The sequence below is a fragment of the Molothrus aeneus genome, chromosome 4 (genome assembly GCF_037042795.1).
Source record: "Molothrus aeneus isolate 106 chromosome 4, BPBGC_Maene_1.0, whole genome shotgun sequence".
Classification (NCBI taxonomy): Eukaryota; Metazoa; Chordata; class Aves; order Passeriformes; family Icteridae; genus Molothrus; species Molothrus aeneus.
Window position 1 is genome coordinate 47,173,482 of NC_089649.1, and position 19,295 is coordinate 47,192,776.

The 19,295-nt window shown below is 37.1% G+C and overlaps 1 protein-coding gene across 1 annotated transcript in view; it reads left to right on the top strand.

Moving 5' to 3' along the window:
• The window catches only part of FRYL (FRY like transcription coactivator), a 163,641-nt gene that overhangs the window by 14,807 nt on the left and 129,539 nt on the right, over positions 1 to 19,295 (top strand). The window lies entirely within an intron of this gene.

The window sequence follows — 19,295 nt, forward strand, 5'->3', positions numbered from 1 at the left end:
GAATATATATGTTATATAATATTTACTCATAGCTCTCACTTTCCTTTATTTTTTATTGTTCTATATATTCTGTGCAGAAGTATACAAAAAAATAGAATTTGGGTGCATGATAAGATCTGCCTTTGAAACATCTCCAGTATATCATGTACCCATGTTTGCTTCTGTTACTTTTTTAATTTCCAATGATGTAACATGCTGACCTCCTTAACTGTCCTTTGTTAGAATTTTATACCATAATTATTTTTGTACTGAAGTATTCTTTCTCTCAAAGTATAATAAATTTGTTGCTGCAGGAGTTTACCTTATACACCATATCTTGCTATTGCTCAAGGATGGCAAGTACATCTTTGAACATTAGAGTGGGAACTCCAAATCAATCTTTTAAATGAAGCAGAACAATGGAGACAGAGGGTTTGAGAACATTACTATAATTTTTTACTGTAAGTTTTTCTTCTGTCCATGCTTATCCTGCTTGGGACAACTTTAGTTTTATCTAATTTTGTGTATGTTTCTACATTTCTATATGTTATATAGAAAACGTACTCCAATTACAAACTTCAAATGTTCAAGTTTGAATTGTGTAGTTTTTCTTTATTGGGAACAAGGCTGTCCAGTACTGATCTAGTTTTTGGAATACTTCTCAGTAATTATTGTGCTTTTTATACGTACTGTGAGATGTTTAAAAAACAATCAGGTTTTTAACAAATCAGGTTTAAAACAAATATTCTTAGTACTGGGTCCACAGCTTTTCTATCTATTGTCTTCTGTAATAAAAGCCTACTGTGTTTTGTACAGGCAATAAATGTTTGGGGTGTTTGGGCTTCTTTTTGTTTTTCACTTTGGAGAAGTGGTCTTTCAGGATCTATTTTCCTGTTGGAGAATGCAGAGAAAGTTTTATGCAAGTGCATTTCTTTAAAAATATGGGTGATAGGGAAAAATAATACAGATGGAAATATGTCCCAGTTGCCATTCTTCTTTGGTGTTGCTAATTTGCCTGTTGTCAGTTTCCTGATCCACCTTGTTGCTCAGGGCTTTGTCCAGTCAGGTCTTGAAAACCTCACCTGGCTTTTCTGCAAAATTGTCTGGAGCACCAGTGATGCTGAGAAACCTATTTCTGTAAAAGCAATTCCTGAACATATTCAAAATAAGAAATGGGCCTGTTAATACTTCACAAACATTTTTGCAAGTGTAAGAAATAAGTTTGGTAAATTTCTTTTCCAGTATAATTAATAGAGAATCATCATGAGGAGAAAAAGTGTAGTGCTTTTTTAATGCATTTTATTTAAAAACAAATATTTCTTATTCTTCCTTTTATTTTTTCTTCTCCTTAAATAATCATTTAGGATTAAAGGAGTACTTACTACTCACTTGATACTCTGCTCGCAGTTTCTTTAGTTTGGTTAATATAAATTCTAAAATGGATATTGAAAAAGTAAATAGGAAATTTAAGTTCTTTCTTCATCACGAAGTTTCTATTAAGATATAGCTCAGTGGGCCTCAGTGACTTTTAATAAGGCTTTTTGTGGGCTTTCCCCCTTGCCTCCTGCTTCATTTGGACATTTGTTCTCACTCTGATGCCTGACTAGAGAGGCATGTTTTTGCTGAAGAGCTGAAGACCATACCTAATTGTAGTGACAAATGGCTTGTAGAATGCCTCACACTTGATGCCTTGCGTTGTTCAAATAATGTGGAACATCTGAGGCACATCTACCAAACAAACCCCAGAAGATGGAAATCTAATAGGAACACAGAAGAGCTGCTTAATCTGTGAAATGGGAAAATGTCTGTCAGACTAGAGGGGAAAAAAAAAGTTCAACCTTACTTAGGACGTACTTTCCCTAGGATTCTGTGGACTTTGTGCTTTGTTTTTGTTTGTTTGGGTTTCCTTTTTAGGCAGCATTCAACATTCATAAATTTTTGTTTTCAACATTTTGTAAAGTTTGGGTTTTTTTAACTTATTTTCTGGCATAAAGAACAGCAATTTATCTTTATAATGAACAATAAATTTTAGTGTGATTGATTTTTTTTTTTCTTTTGACCACATTTTAAAAAATATAATCTGCTTTTGTATTGAGCATAATATACAAGGCACTACCTTTAGGTGTCTTTTAACACCTAAAATGAAATACATTTTGCCTTCAAAGGGGCTAGACCTGTGGTGGATTTTTTTTTTGGCAGTCTCATTATGCATCAGCAGAAATATTGTGGAGAAGAACTCTGTATGCTAGGTAATTTTGCTCTTGCTTAAAAATTGCACTATTACAGCCCTTTTTAATATGTATATATACACACATATATACAGCTATTTGTATCCATATATATCTTCAATCCTCATTTTTAATGCTTTTTTTGGTCAGGCAGCTGTTATATATTGGTTGTGGAGATGCTGCTGTTCTCCATTTGCAGCCAGCAACTGTTTGCTTGAAAGCAATTCACTTGGAGAGGTGCTTAATTTAAAAGTAACAATAACTTAAGGTGTAGGGTAACTGTACAAGTTACAGTAAAGACTCCATATTGCAGTTTAAATCTATGATATATAATGGAATGGAAACCAGAAATCTTTAAGGAACTGGAAAATGCTTATTCCTTGCTTAGCAGCTAATGAAAACACTGTATGTATTTAAACAAAACAGGTATGTCAAAGATAAGAAAAATGATTTTTTTTTTTCCAGAGATTTGGGTAAAGCACAAGTGATGTAGCTACTTCTGATACCTCCTAGGTAGCTGCAGAGCTTTCCTGTGTAAACTCTTGAGTTGCCCTCCCTTGTGCCCCTGCTCATCAGGGCTTTATACATCTTGCCTCACTTGGCCCAGGGCAATTTCCATGTACAGTGCACCACTGGTCATTAAGCTCTTGTTTCTACTATGGTTAGTTCCTCCTCAGTAATGCTGTGGCTCAGAAAAGCATAATGAAGTGCAGCAAGCCTCACTTCTGATGCAGAACTGTTCTTCGATTTGAGGCACGCTGTAAAGAATATAAAGATTCAGTCTAAGACATACAGCAGAGTTAAAGAAGGAATAACAGGGTTGTGTGAGGAAAGGAGCCTTCTCCCTTTCAGGTGTACTTAGCTCCTATTCTTAATTGTAACCACATTTCATTGGCTCTTCTGAGTGAGTGATGAAAGGTAATCCTAGCATGGACAAAATGAATGACAATTGTCACACCTCTTTAGCATTTCCTTTAAGAGGAAGTAATTCCAGTTTGTGAAAATTTTTAGCAAAGAATCCTCCTGTGTTTCACTATTACAATTACTAGTCTTTTATTATTAAAAGTCACAAGTGAAGAAAGCACTCAGGTGTTCTTTAGTCTTTCTGTTCTCATCAGATGACTGGAGCATCACTTCTTTAACTAAAGGAATTCTTCCCTTCCTTGGTGATCATGTTCAACCAGGTCCTTAAGTTTTAGTTTCCTCTCTTTCCTCTTCAAAGGCAAGTGATTTTTTTTCCTTCCTGCTTCTAACAGGCATAGGCTTAACCTCTCCTTTAGATAGGTTATACAGCAATTCTCCTCCATAATAAGGATACTTCCATAAATCTTTTACAGTACATGTAATCTTGTATGTGTTTCTTCTGGCATAAGAAATTAGAATAATCCTTTTAATCTGATGATATATATGAGTAAAAAGTATGCCACCACTCTTAGTATGTCTGTTCCATAGATCCACCTTAAGGTGTGGTACTTGGTAGAACTACTCATACATGGAAGTGCCTTTTGAGCTTTGCTGTTGCCCCCAGGTGACTGTCAGAATGCCTGAGCAGCAGAGCTGGTGTGTAGGAACAGTAACTTTGCCTTGATTGCTGTCTTTTAAACCGAGTCTGTTAACTGTCCTTCTGAAGTTGCAAAGTCAGTGTGCTGTGTATTGCTTCTGGGTTTTTTATTTTATTTTTTGGTGATCTTGTTTACTGCTCTTCAATTGTATAAGCTTTACTGTGATAATATGGCTATATTTAGCAAACAAACCTGCATATTGTGCTTAAGTTGTTTTCTCTTGGATGGCTCAAGAATTTTTTTGTTTAGTTCCTTCATCCTTGTGTGTTTGTTTACTTAGTGACTTTGATATACTGAGAATTAGTTATTCTAGCAGTGCATTTAGCGACTGTGTTTAGTTATTTACTAATCATCAAAAATTGTTTGGTTTCAAACTTAGGTTTTTTTTTCTCCCCTTCTTCCTAGAAACATTTTTGAACTTTATTTTAGTACCTTAGTTGGACCCCTGTTTCATCTAAGTATGTTGTATTTTTCCAAACAGGAAATTAGATTTCATCTAACACTGAAAGTTAGAATTTCCTCTCCTGTGCTCAAAGCCCTGAAACCAAAACCTCACCAAACCTAAACGATATCTATTCTCTTTCCTTTATATAAATTGTAAACGTGCAAATTCTCTGCCTCTTTTCTGGTTTTACGTTCACCGTGAATGATGTTTTGTAAATGTTTATGTATTTAAAGCTACAATACTGTGGTGCCCATAGGCCCATGTGGAATTCTACTGGGAGTATTCTCTGCAGTATTTGGTGTTTTGGTTCTTGCTATTGATTTTTTTCCTCCTCCTTAAGACAGGAATCCAGATGTTTCCATTCACAGTCCAGTCCATTTGCAGAGACAACACCAAAAGGAAACCTATTAAGTACTTGTTCTGATACATATGTTATATTCATACAATGTATATAGAGTTTCAGAGTTATGGTCTGTATAACAGAGTCTAAATTAGTAGAGACTTGAGCATGTCAGTTCACATGAATGGACAGGTGAATGCAGCCACCCAGGTAGGTTGGGTTTTCTTCCAAGTAGGTTGAATATGAGTTTCTACTTTCTATTTTGCCATGTAGATTAAACTTTCTGTGGCCATGTTTCAAGAACCCAGTTAATTTTGCAAGAGAAGAGCTAAAATAGATGGGATGGGCGTAAACCAAGACAGAACCTGTATTTAATGTAGGCATTGAGAGCTTTTTCATTGCTATTGTAAACGGAGCTTATCCTATGAACTCACTAAGCATGTTTGTTTTATTTTTTCAAGTAATAGAAGCTATTGAGAAAAATCACAATGAAAAAATGGTAGTTCCCCGAGGTCAATGTGTGCCTTGTATGAAATTTTAAGCAATGAACTATAGTTAGGTTAGGCTTGGTAAGGGAAGCAAGATAAGTCTGCTGTATGCAGTTTTGGGATTGGAATGATGGTTATTTTGAACAGTGGAATATAGATTCCCATGCTGTTTGACTTTTATGCTTTCAACATGATTTTAAAAGTTGGCCGTTCAAACATGAGGAAATTCTTCTACAGATGTGTACTTTTATGTAGTGCTAGAGAAACTCTTTACAGAGACTGTGACAATGCTGTGAAAATCAACTAAATAGCCCAAATATTTGTTTAAGAAATACATGTTGACTCACTGTTCTTGAGTAATTCTGGAAATACACATGTGCTTGGTCTCTGGTTATTACTTACTGTGTCTTCTGGCCGCTCTATGTATTAACAATTGGCAACTCTTGTTTTTCTGTAGAGCATTTAAAAAACGTTTGGTAAAAGTTTTCAGGTTTCAATTCCTTAGAGGTCCAATTTTACAGCAATATTACCGTTGTTGTTCTGGCAGTGAACCTTTGGTTTTAAAATGTTTCTTATTTTAATGTCCTTTATATAGAGATATCAACATCAAGATTGTCATCATTCACTTTGATTATTTTATAAGAAAAAAGGTCTGGCCACTTCTTTTGTTATGGGATTGTGTAATGATGTCTTCTCTTGCTGTTTCTACTTGCATGGAAATGGGTATGGTTCAGGTTATGCTGCATAATTTGGAAGATCTTGTGCAATATATCAGTACTTGGAACAAGCAAGAGGTTAGCAACAGGAAGCCTGACTGAGGATTGTAGGAGCTGTGGGGTAGACAATACCTTGCTCTTCTCAGGAACTCCTAATGAGTTCAGGAAGGCATTGTATTCTTGCATGTGACCTCAAGATAAGAACAGTTATTTAATACATAAATGGTAAGAATTTGGGGGTTTTTCTGTTCAACAGACTAATACAGTATTCAGTCAGTGAACATAACAGTTTTATGTTCAACTGCTGATGGATATATTTTGACAGATGTTTGTATTTTTTTTTTCATTCTCATGCTAGACAATCAAAGCTAAACTCTGAAACCTCCCCCTCAAATCATTCCCGGAAATTTGCAACCTTCCAAAGAAAAAAGCCCCACAACTTGCTCCAAAAGGATCTCCAGCCCCATTTAAAGCAAATAAATACAGCCTAAGTGACTGAAAGAAAAGTGAAACTTTACAAGAAACTGACTGTTGTTTGTTTCTTTCATTTCTCAGAAAATAGCTAGGTGTGTCTAAGTGATAACTGAAACTATTTACATTTTTACATTAAAAAAGCAGTAAACCAAAACTATAGAAAGGTTAAATGGCTTAATTTATAAGTATTTTATATGCAAAATAATAGCTACACAAGTTTGCACTGATACAGAGTGCATTGCAAAATTGTACATTGATTTGTCCCTGGTTGGGTTTTTTCTGTGAAATAACATTAGTTGAACAGAACCAAGGAAACCATTAATACTAAGTAGCTTAGGAATTAATTGTAAAGTTAAGTGTAACTTATATGAAGCATGGCCTCTTAAATGTATTTTTAAAGTTTGAAATAGACATGGCAAGTTGATTCCTTTAAATATATTAGGTCCTTACAAGTGGTTAGTGCAAACTGCCAAAAGATGAGACAACACCCCTACATGACAGATACACTGTTTTCTCCCTGTGTGTGTGTTTCTCTAGGCTATGTTCTTTGTTCAAAACCGTGTGACAGTTGTAGTTCTGAAGCAAAAAGGCTTGCCATTTTAAAAAAATGCAGCATATACAGAGGAAGAAACAGGGTTTGTCTTCCCTACCCCATGCAGGCTTTTGTGTGAAATTATGAGTGTCCTACTATTTGCCTGGCCGGTATAAAACATGGATGTCCAGTGCCCACTACCTCTCGTGAGTTTAATGTAGGTCTGTTAATTTATACCTGTAGGCTGGATTTCTTTATACCTGTAGGCTGCTGGATTTCCAGCTCTGCTGTTTTATTCTGCTTTCAGTTGTGTATCTTGCATCATAACTTTTTTTTTTTAAGAGTAGATTTTTTCCATTGGGATATGACAAACTATTGCAAATAGTCTTACAAATTTGTCTTTTCTTCTAATCATCAAGAAGACACTTCCTGTACTTGGGTTTTTCTCCTAAATATTTATTTTTTTTAGCAAATTTGCTTCCACATGACAGTGGAAGCAAACAGTGATGTCAGGTTGAAATGAGGAGGTTGGTGAAAACAGTCATGCTTATTTGGTGTGCACTAATGCTATGTTTAATATGTTTTATATGCTATGTTCAGTATGGGATGCATAGTTAATACCCTTAATCTCAAGGAATATTAATGTTTCCTGAAGAGCTGCAAACAGATAGAAATCATTTTGCATCACTTGGCCTGCTCACTCTTTCAAAAGGCAGAACTTGCACCCTTTCTTATGCTGCTGGGTCTTTACTGTTAAAACTCCTTTGGTGATGCCTCCAGTACCAGTGTCCCAGCAGGAAGAATAGTTTTTGCTTTGTAGGTTCTTGTTTTGGTGGGGTGTTGGTTTTTTTTTTGCAGGGGAATGTTGGTGGTTTTTTCTTGGGGTTTTTTTTTTTTTTTTTGGCTGTGTCATTGTGGGAAATACAGGCACAGAGAGCTCCCGAAGCCTCGAGCATACAAGCTCAGAGATAGAGATTGATACAATGTTTGACCTAGGACCTTGGAGGAGGCTTGAACGTTTAGAACAGAAAAGTGAAACAGACACAAAGTAAGAATAAAGATTTGTAGTTTAGGCAGAAATATGTTTTAAGCAAGTAGAAATATGCCTCACGTAAGCAAATAAATATGCTAACCAAGATAGTAGAAAATTTTCAAGTCTCGTAATGGAACTTGTTACAGAGTTGGTAAAAAGTAGAAGATACAGCTGTAAGTTTCTGTAGAGTTACATGATTGGCTAAAAAGAGATGCATTGTGACAGAATCATGTAAAACAATTAATGATTGGTTTATGAAGATGCTAGCGAGCTTTGTGGAAGTAGTTGATTGGAGAAGAAATATATCAGACATTGTAACTAGAATTAAAATGGCTTTTGATGTGATGGCATTGGATGTAACAACCTTACCATCTCATCCTCCATGAGACTGATTTTGCAAGAAACCCTTTGCTTAATCACCTCACCAGTCAACCCCATCTACTCTGTATCCCAAACATGTTGTTCTATCTGGTTAACCTTGTCCTGTGGCTGAAAAGCTGGGAGAAAGCACAGGGTCTGTGTGCCAATAGATGTGCCCACCCCATAGCAGTGTTTAGCTAAAGGGGAGATCATAGAATCGTTTAGGTTGGAAAAGACCTTTAAACCACCAAGGTTTGCAGTGTGAACTTCCACTATGCTGGCACAGGAATGCCTCTAGCTGTGTCCTTTGCCAGCGTGGTTGTACTGATGGCCATATTGCCAGCATGGCTGTTGAGGAATATATTCCTCACACGTGGCTCAGTGTACAGCTCCAGGCTGAGCTCTGCGGAGCCAGGAGCCTGAGGCATGAGAATGTGAGTTGGTGACCCTGTGCACAGCGAAGGGGATGTGGTGCCAGCCAGGGCACCGGGCCCTCAGAGACAGGTGGCCGAGGACTCAGCTGGGGGACCCCAGGCATCCCTGTGCCTGCACTGTGAGGGTACAAACGCCCAGGGGTTCCTTTGCTCGGGGTCCCTCCTCTGGGGCACCAGCTCCAGCTGTTATTTTGTGATTTAATTATTGCATTACCTTAAATTATTTTAAGGATCTGGACGTCTGAAACTCTGCTGTGGGAACCCTGGGATAGAGCCTACAGGGAAACCTCGTCTGACTGTGGGTGTGGGGCGTGCAGCTGTGAAGGGGCCTTAATCCCAGCTCAGGGGCTGGCAAGGTGGCTGGCAGAGCGGCTCCCAGATGGGCAGACAGGGAGTTTCCTTAACACGGCTGTATTTTGGAACACACGTTCCCACCGTGCTAAGCAAGCTCTCCTGAACTTGTTGCACTCTGCGGGGGCCCGTGAAATCGGGCGCAGTTCTGTTTCCTGTCCCAGGGCGGTCTGCGCGGCCCTGACAAGTTAAACCAGCCCGCTGTGAGGGCCGCGCCGGGCCGGCAGTCGGGCCGGGCGGAGCAGGGTCCGGCCGAGGGCCGCGCGGGGGCGCTGCGGGCAAAGCCCGCCGGGAGCGGGGGGCGCGGGGCTCCCGGAGAGATCCCGCTGGGACCGGGGCACCGCGCTTCCCCCCGCCCTCCAGCACCTTCCTGCCGCCTTACGCTGTCAATATAAAAGAAACCTCTGCCAAGTAGTTTTTTCTCACATGGATCTTTCTTTCGTTGACTGTGTTTTGTTTTTTCAGTATTTCTCATTCTTGGGATGTTCCTCCATCATCAGGTTCACCTGCTTCAGTGGAATTCCCATGTACATGGCTTTCTATGCACCCCTGCCAAACAGCTTGGCTATTTATGTTCTGAAAGGTCTAATCCAAGGAGACAGTGCTCTGAGAAGACCCAGTGATCATTCACTCACTGGGTCTCCCAGTATTATACTTTTGCATGTTTCATGATCTGTTTGCAATCCCTTCTGCTAATGTGGACTCCTGTTGGTGAGAGGTGCAGAGCTCAAATGTTATCTTGCCAGCTAGTGATACAAACATCAAGGACTGTGGCAGGGGAAGCCTGAATACTTCAGCAGGCACTTCAGTGCAAAATTAGTCATGCTTTGAGTATAACCGAAGTGGAATACATGTGAAAACACATCAAAGAACTTGCTGTAATGAATGTAACATTTTTAAAAGCAGGTCTTCTATTTTTAAAACTCTTTTTGTTTAGAGGTTCCAGAATAAGAATTAAAAATTCTTATTATTCTTATTCTGTTAAAATTTATTGAATAAGGCTTATCGTTGCCTTTTGGTTTTGTTTAAACATGAATTTAGGTATAACAATTGTAAGACTTCTGGTATGTTTTACACTGACAGATAATCTGTAAAACTTGCTTAGGTTGTATGGAACCCACAATTGTACATTGTACTGTTTAAGGAGATGGTAAGAGCAAATGTGAGTAAGGAGTATATGTGAAATGATATACCAAGGCAAAAACATAAACCTTGTATCTTGCCTTCATTTTTTATAAAATACTGTTTTCATACAATGTAGTGAAGCATGGAAATCCTGGAGTTAACCTCCAGCCATCTGTATACATGTAGAAATATGCATGTGTGTATCCCCAGCTGTCTTCTGTAGAAAACTTCTTGATGTTCTTAAGAGTCAAAAGCCACCCTGAAGGAAAAATCAGTCAAAAGCTTTTTAGTATATCTGTTTTGTATAAGCTTTATTAGTTTATCAGGTTTAATCTTGAAATATGATCCTGTGTCTGGACGGTGGTTTTTATTGCTTGTATTTTATGTGTCCTATTACTTGCAAGGCTATTTTTTTCTTATTTTGCAAAAAATACAGCTTCAACACCTAATTGTTTTTTAAATTCATGATTAACTTACATATGCCACATGTTGTGTAAAATGTCACATCTTGTGCACTTAATGTTAAGTGGTGCACTAGGTACTTGAACTTTACATGTTGACTCCACCCTGAGTCCACACACATAATAAAATCTCCCTACCATGGTTAACAGCACTTTGATTCCTAGTCTGAGCCTTTCAGAGGGTACAAAGTGAAGTATCTGGTTGCCCAGATAGATAGGTACAAAGTGAAGTATCTGGTTGCCCCATCTGCAAACTCCAGTTTGGCAGGTGGATAGTTGGAAGCATTCTCAGTGTCACGGAAGTATCTGAATTGCTCTCTTGCTCCCAAATGCAAGGAACTGCCAAGTAGCTTTGTGGCAAGATTTCAAGGGCAAAAAAAGGAATTCTGTAGAAAAGAATGCTATTATGAATAAATGATGGCTTGAGCTTGTAATGACTCATGATCTCTTGTAATCACAAATTGTCTTTGTGATATCTTTACTATTGTTCTGAAAATGCGTAAACCCCTTTGTCTGTATTTTCTTTTTGTATTGTGGATAAAACACTGTGAATGAAATCATTTTAGGGAGACTTTTCTGCTTGATCTCCCTGCAGGAAGTGGTATTCTTGCAATACATCTCTTATGATAAGGTCAGAATTTTGTATTCACTTATAAGGAAAAAATTGTGTAGATGTTTATATTCATTTACAAGGGGAATTTGGACTCACCTGGTTACCTGGGGATTTTAATGCAGAATTAAATAGAAAAGACATTTTCAGTCTATATAGAACTTGAAAAAATATCTTAGGTGGCCACTTTAATGAACTTGTACCAACTTTTTCAAGTTGTGGCATTCTGCACAACATACGTGGCAGTTGAGTAAGACTGACAACTTAATCCAGTTGAGCAGCCCCTTGTCAGCATGTAACTGAAACTCTGAGACCTGAAACATGTTATGCTGCATACCTTTCATTAAACTTTTGTTTTCTTTTTAAGAGCTAAACAGAAGTGAATTTCGGATTAAATACCTTCTTTTGAGGAAAGTATAGAAGTGTGCTATGCTTCATGTGTAGTTTGGATAGTTGTGTTGCATGCATTCAGCAATGTTTTGGACACTGTGCTGCCTTCATAAAAATAACAGAATCATGCAGGCTGCCACTGAGGTGTTTGGAGTGAGTATTTAGTGTATTTCCTCTGAGCAGTGTGTACAGTCTTCAGTAGTAAATGAGGTAGGAATATTGCCTAGTACAGTGTCTATCTCCACTCTAAGTGGAGTAGTAAATAAAAGTGTAGTGTGTAAAATAAAAGAATACTGTGTAGTAAATAAAAGAATACTGTAAATCAAACAATTATACGTATTCCCAATTGTAGAAAGCCTTAAGGAACATTCTTCTTCTATGATAATTTATTTGTTTTGTCCTTCAACTTTCTTCTCCAAATGCCAGTCATCTTTCTGGCTTCTTTAAGCTAAATATAAAACAACATTCAAACTTCCCAAAATAAAACCCAAAAATTCAGCTAAACCAGGCATGTATGGAGAAGTAGCCCTAGGGATAAAGTGGATGTTTGGACAAGAGACAGGTTATTTCTGTACTTGTAGTTTTCTGGAAGGTGGTGCAAATATTTTAAGTGGTAAAAATAGCACCAGAGTCCCTGCAAAACAGCACATAAATATAATAAAAGTTAGTATTTTTGTAGTTAGTGGCTAAAACTATGTGAGAGTGTGAATGGTGATGTTATACACCAGCTTTAAAAACAAGGTGCCTAGACTTTCTGAATGATAAGTGTTATCTTTCGAATACAGAAGAATGCTCTCTATGCACTTCATGAAAATGAAGAGCTATTGAACTCTGTCAGATGCGAGTTTGCAAATGTGTTGCAAATGTTCTTAGGGTTTAAAACTTTTGCAGTGCTGAGTAGTGTCTCCTTGGCGTGCAGAATGTAGCATGCATTGGTTAATATATAGGCTTGGTGGTGTTTGGTTTTCTTATCAGTCCCCACAGTGAAATGTCTTTAGAATCTGCCCTGGAGCAGCTGGCAGGCAGCTGACGCTGCTGTTGGCACCACCCAGGTTTAAACTGACATCACCAGAAGAAGTCCACCTCTGTGCTCAAGGAAGTTGATGTGGGAGCCACGCTCTGTGAAGTGGAGCATAACTGCTGAGAACACAGAGGGCATGTAAAAATGGAATTCCTGAAAAAAATTGTTCCCACTGCTGCTTCTGGAGATGTTCTGGATGTTGGGAGTCCAGCCCGTGAGAGCTCTCCAAGGCTGCTGAAGATGAGGCGGGTCAGGCTGTTTTCATTAGGACAGACAATAGATGAAGATGAGGAGACGCATGTTTTACATCCTGATTACTGTATGTATCCACATCATCAACCTGGTGGAAACTGCTTGCTAAGCTCTTCCTTCAGATCGTGATTATTTTGTTAAATTGACAAATTTGATTATAAAAGGCCTTTTTATCAGAGCTCCTATGACTATGGTGTCTTGAGCTTTGGAACTATTTTATCACTGATGCGTTATCATTTGTTAGTGACTTATGTGGAAGCAATTTTTCAGGATTTTTAATTTCAGGACTTCTTGTCTTTGTATGCCTGTTGTAGCTTTTTCCCCCTCCTCTTTCTGGGATAAGAATATGTTTTTAAACTGTAATGTATGTAAAATTAGGCACTAAGTTGTCTAGACAGAAGTGTGCTACACAGAGATCTGTAACTGTAGTGCAAGATGCGAGTTTTGTGTCATCTTTTCTCTCCCTGTCTTTTGATCCCCTAAGTTTTCAAAGGCTTTCCTTTTGAGTGGCTTTTTGTCTCAAAACAGTATATGTTTCACTCTTTTAGTGTTTTGAAGATTGCACATTTTTAGTAAACATATTATGTAAATAAGTAAAGTAAGAATATGGATATTGTATAGAGAATTTTTAACCTCAAGAACATGGGTAAGGTTGCTTATATGATTGCTTTTTAAAAAAATTTTTACTATGTGTTAGTGGCTAAATATTAGTGTACTGTGCTAATAAAAAGTAGAATTAGTTCATGCTCCTTTTTCAGATAGTACAGCTGGGTGGTAATGGAAAATTCAGTTTTACTTTTTTTTTCTTTTTGCCTTCAGCTAAAATAGTGCAGTCTTGAGCCTTTATAGTCTTGGATTCTGCTGGCTGTCAGATGTAGTTTTTGCCCTTCACTGTGTGGTTGGATATTTTCAAGAATTAGTATGGCTTTTAAAATTTTTTTCCTTACCTGCAATTTTTTTCCTGTCTACCTGCAGTGGTGGGAGATGGAGACATTCATCTGTCTTACTGGGTAATGAACTTACAGCCTTAGGGAATTCGGCTTGCGGTGGGAGAAAACTATTTCCTTGAAAAGACGTCTCTTAGCCTTTCTGATTGTTACATGAACCACTTTTTTCAGTGCATCAGGTTGAGTAAAATAGGCAGCTGAGGAAAGCAGGGACAGTTCTGATGTTTTAAACAAGTTGTTTCTGTGCACAGCAAATTACAAGAAGTTGATGTTCTAATGCTGTGGGTTATTGAAGGCTGCCTACAGAATAAAGTGTTATGGCTGCCTATGTACTTGAAATCTGATCAGAAGCCCATGTGTCTGATGGCAAAGGTTTTTTAGTCTCATTTAACTTGGAGTGCTGTACAACAGCCCTGGAGTTTATAGTTGGATATCACTGTGAATTTAATATCTCCATAGGTATATCTCACCAATCCTGCTTTTATGCTACATTCTAATTTCTTTATAACTCTCAATTTAATTAATATTTTTTCCACATGTTATAACATCAGAAGAAATAGAATTATCTTTGTGTCAAGTTAAAAGAAAATGCTGTAGGCTGATTAAGTTGGTAGAGAAAAGAGATACATTCATCTTCAGTGTTTTGTTGATAGTTTGAGCAAATGAGGATAATAAACATAGAATAAACTACTCTGACTGTTAAAGATGAATTTACCTCTCTCGATCCTTAAATATGGGCCAAATGGTGGCTATTAGGAGTGATTTTGTGGAAACCAGCAGTGCCTGACTAATATTGTTTAATAGTGTGATGTCATCATTTACGAAATGAAGACTTAGAGTCTGTTCTGGGATCATGCTTTTACAATAGCAGATAGTAGCTGAATCCTCTTTAAATTATCTGCTTATTTCTATTTCTGTATCTTGGTAATGGAATGAGCTGCTCTGCTGGAATAGAGCAAAAGAACTACTGTGTTTACCAGTTGGGTATGCTGCAGAAGGCAGGTGCTGACCAAACAGGTAATAAAACAATAGAATTATTTGAAAAAATATTGTAAACATTTACTTGCTTGTTGTTGGCAGATGTGGTGTTAATACACCATAGAATTTGAGGAGCTCAATAGTTTTTTAAAGCCAAGGTGGTTTATTGTATTACTGTGTTTGAATTTGAGAGTGAATGGTGTTTATTATTTTTTTCATTTTACTTTCTGTTCCTTATTGCTGCTGTTTAAGTTTTTTTTTCTTTTGTTTTGGTGAGAATTTAGGTGAAATTCTGACCCTGACAATTATTTTTAAGTATAACCATATTTTAGAAGTTCTCCAATAGACAGACCAAGCAAAAAAAACCTATTCCTGGCATTGAAATCCTAAAATATTATTTTTATAATACAAGCTAGTTGGGTTTGCATCTAGCTGACCTAAAGTTTTTGTGAAAAATTTGGGTGGTGAAGTTTTTTGTTTTTGTTGGTTAATAAATATTTATCATATCAGCTGTCAAAATATTTACTCAGTTTATACTTTGTTTTAAAGCTGAAAATAGGACCTTACAAATATATGCTCTGTGATACATCTTGTAAAATATGTAGTTTCCATCAGAATGGTTTCAAGTGTATTTTAGAAGTCTTTTCAGAAATGTCTTTTTAGATGTGTAAGATTAGCACAATTGTAGAAGAAAACCACAACTGAATTGTTGAAGTGTTTGTATATGACTGGATGCATATACAAATATGCATATATGACAGTGCTTAATAGAGATTAGTAAAGAAACAGGCAGCTTTTAAAAATTTGCTGTACTGTTTAAGACTACATGTTCTCAGTTGTAAAAATTTGTTTCAAAAAAATCTACAATCCATATGAAACATGCAAAGTTGAGCATGGAAGTTTCAGATTGTGGTGTTAAAGAAGGGGAATGCCATGACTGCCCTGAGTGAACTGGCAAATGGCAGCTGTACCTGCGGTGTGTGAAATGTGCCCTCCTGTTGCAGCTCTGTGCTTTCGCTGTGATACAAGGCAGGGTAGCTAATACTGTGGAACTGTCTTAAAGTCAAATCTGCAAGAATTGTAGATGAGATGTTGATTTTTTCAGTGATGTGAGTATTCTCACTGCTCACAGCCCCCATGTTATTTCTGTGTATGGAAAACCTACTTCACTTCAAGTGCTTCTGCTAGGAGAGTAAAAATACATTCCAACAGGAATGTGGTCTTTGATGGTAAAGTAACAGAGCTGTGGCTGCCTCAGGGGTTAGCAGCAGGGGCTGGATACACATACAGTACCTGTGAGCACTGTGTAACCTGTAATATCAGCAGCTTTGCAGGGCATATTCAGCTCCCATTGCATCTCTAATCAGCCCTGTACACCTGGGACTTGGTGTTTATACATGAAATAAAAGTCAGTTTCTGTACCCAAGTACAGAGTTTTGGTTAGAAAAGACTGGAGAGGTTGGTGTGCAGCTCAGTGCCATGGCTGCCCCCCACAATCTCTGCTGGCTCATGTTTAAAGACTGCTCCATAATACTGTTTGGGATCCAGAATACTACTTGCATAAAAGCCTTTAGCCTCTCTCCTTGTTTCCTTATCACTGCAGATAACATTATTTTGTTTGAGTAATGCCCCAGGAAATTGTTCTGCGTATATTTTCCATAAGAAATAATAAGTGAACCTTTCCTAAGGGCCTTTGGAATCTGTGCTTTGAAGCCCTTTGCAACAGAAGGGAGGAAAAGGAGATTTTGGTTCGATTTTTGAGTGCAGTTTTACAAGCGGATCAGGCTGATCTAACAGTTTGCCGTCAATGAAAAGGGCAATCTCACTCACAGCTGTGCAGCCTTCCCCATCTTCTCCTGAGTTCTGGTGTGGCTTTTCCCTGAGCTGATTAATTTCACAAAGCCAGTGGAAAATGTTCCAATGTATTAGGGGCACTTTTGAAATGAATCGGCAAGGGGAATCAACTTGCTGAAAGGGCCTTTTGGATCAGTAATGAGACAGCATTAGATGTCCTACCATCACCAAAAGTAGCAGTCACCTTTTTGGATATCCTCTGTTTTAATTGATTTGTGGAAAATGAACTCTTAAATATTTTAGATAAATGGAAAAACAAGCATCCCTCCAGAGTTTTATTTTAAGTGCAGGCATGATAGATTTTATTATTACTGCTTATAAGCAGATAAAATGACCACTGGGTAAATGTTTCTTAAGTAAGGCATTAGCTTAAGATGGAGTCAATAAAGAACTGAAATAATGTCCAGCAAATCTTTTTAAAAGTAAGCCCAAGTGCAAAGGGGGTACACTTCTGACTTCTTTATTTTACCATTAATACAGAAAATCAATTGTAGTTGTGTTTAGTTTTCAGACACATCTCAAATATAATCTTCATTTTATTGAAGATCTGATATTTTAAAATTGCATACTTGACTGTATACCTAATATACTTCTGCTGTACTTTTTCTCAGGGTTTCTTCTGAAGAGTATGTGTGCAGAAATTTACAATGAATATATTTTAGTAAAGTGGTGAAGTAATTGTAATTCACTGCTTCATACAAGGTGTGTATCAGTACGAATCAAAGGTGGATCTAGAAGTATTTCTTCATACTTAACAGCTACTTGAGTGGGGTATATTTATATAAATGTGTGCAGTATATGTATATAGCGAGGAGGTAATTCACTTGTTTTCCTCTAACACGTGGTGAAGAGCTTATAAATTGATTGCTATTGGTCACTTTATAGATTATCTTTGTATCACATTTATGCATCTTCTGGACTTCAAGCACTTTAAAGGTTTTCTCAGACATAGTGTTAGTATGAGCTTTCATGTGACAGCTGAATCAATGTACTGGCTCAGTGTTGTGAACAGGAGATTGTACCCTTCCACCTGTGTAGTTGTCTTGCATATTCATTTTTGGTATTTCCGTTGTACATCTATCTTTGGTGAGACTATTCTACTTGGTAAACCAGAGGAAACCTCCCCTTCCCTTTCAATACCAGTGGATAGGCAGCAAACTGGAATGCTGTGACAAATGACCAACAGCAAATCTAGGAAGTGAATGACAGTAAACCTGTGGTTTGGACTTAGTTTTTCTGTTCTTTTGACTTAGTCCTGCAGATTGTAAGGTGAAAAGTAAGAATAAAATCTCCAGTTTATTAATTATTAATAGATAATGTGACAAAATTTCTGCACACACTGTTTATTAAGGGAAAAAAGGGGAAATTGGACAATACTTAGCTGCAAATATTCATTGAAATGTTATCTTCAGATTAATTCTTTGAAATAATGCAGATAAAATTTAGTGGGAGGATTGTAAATTAAGCAAACATCTCTTGACCTTGCCAATCTACAATTATTTTTAAGGTAGTTGTGAGAGGGACAAAATAAAGCTTTTAAGTTGAAGGAGAGGGGGAGAGACATGATACATGTGGGGGATGTGAAAAAACTTAAGATAGAAAACCAAGTTTTCAGAAGATTCTATGAAAGCTGATTCTACAAAAGCTGCTGAAGTGAACAAGATGTGGAGAAACTTATTGCAAAAATATCTGCTACTGTAAAACTGTTCTATCTATAATATACTGGTAATAGAACAACAAGAATATTATTTTAAATTTTTTGTGTCTAAGGTGGCCACAGGCCTTGGAAGTGACATTTTGAGAGAGACAGAGTAATTTAGCATGTTGTTCCTGTTTCAAATTTTACTTTTATATATCTTGCACATAAAACAGATTTTAAAACTTAATCTGCTATCAATAATGTCTGTTAGTGATCCCAAGGTAGTGTATATAAAAGGCTGGATAGCATGTAAAATAAAAGTATCAGCTTATTTTTAAGGAGCTGTTTTCTTTGAAGTAAAAAACTGTTATCCTTTAAAACATTAAAATTGATCTATGGGCTAAAAAAATCCCAACTAATATCCTCCTAATGTTCAAGAATGTATTTGAAAGGTCAGTATAGTATTTACTAGTAGGATTAATTCAGCAACTTCATGTGAAGATGCCACGCTTGTGATACCAGCAATTCAGATTAAAGTTACAGAAAGGTTAGAGTTAGAACATTGTGAAACAGTTTTTCAATTATCACTTGAAAAAGAGGTCTGCGTTTCAAATGGAAAAGTGTTAGTTTATAGGTGATCAGACTAGTCTTAATCTCCTTTAGGCGTGGTTTTTCTGTTTCTAATGAAAATGTGAATTTTAAGTGGAAGAGTCAGATATGATATTTTTCAATAATTTATATTTTTTATGACTGTTGGTAGTTTCTGTTGGCTGCATTTGTTAACTGTTTTATGTCTTTGTTTGTAAACCTCTATGTTTCTAGTTGCTTTTGTTCTAAGCTTTTCGGTAACAGGATGGTTCTTACCCTGTGAGTTCTAATTTTATATGTGTTCCTTTATTGTGTGGATCCAAACTGGGGGAAAAAAAGACTACTACTTCAACTACATCCCATTTATCAAGGGCTACTTTGGAAAGCCTTTCCACTTTCAGTAAAGGTCATTTTTCACCTCTCTAACTTAACACTGAATAGCCTTTAGTTGCTCTTCAAGTAAGAGTATGTTCTCTCAGGTAGTAAAT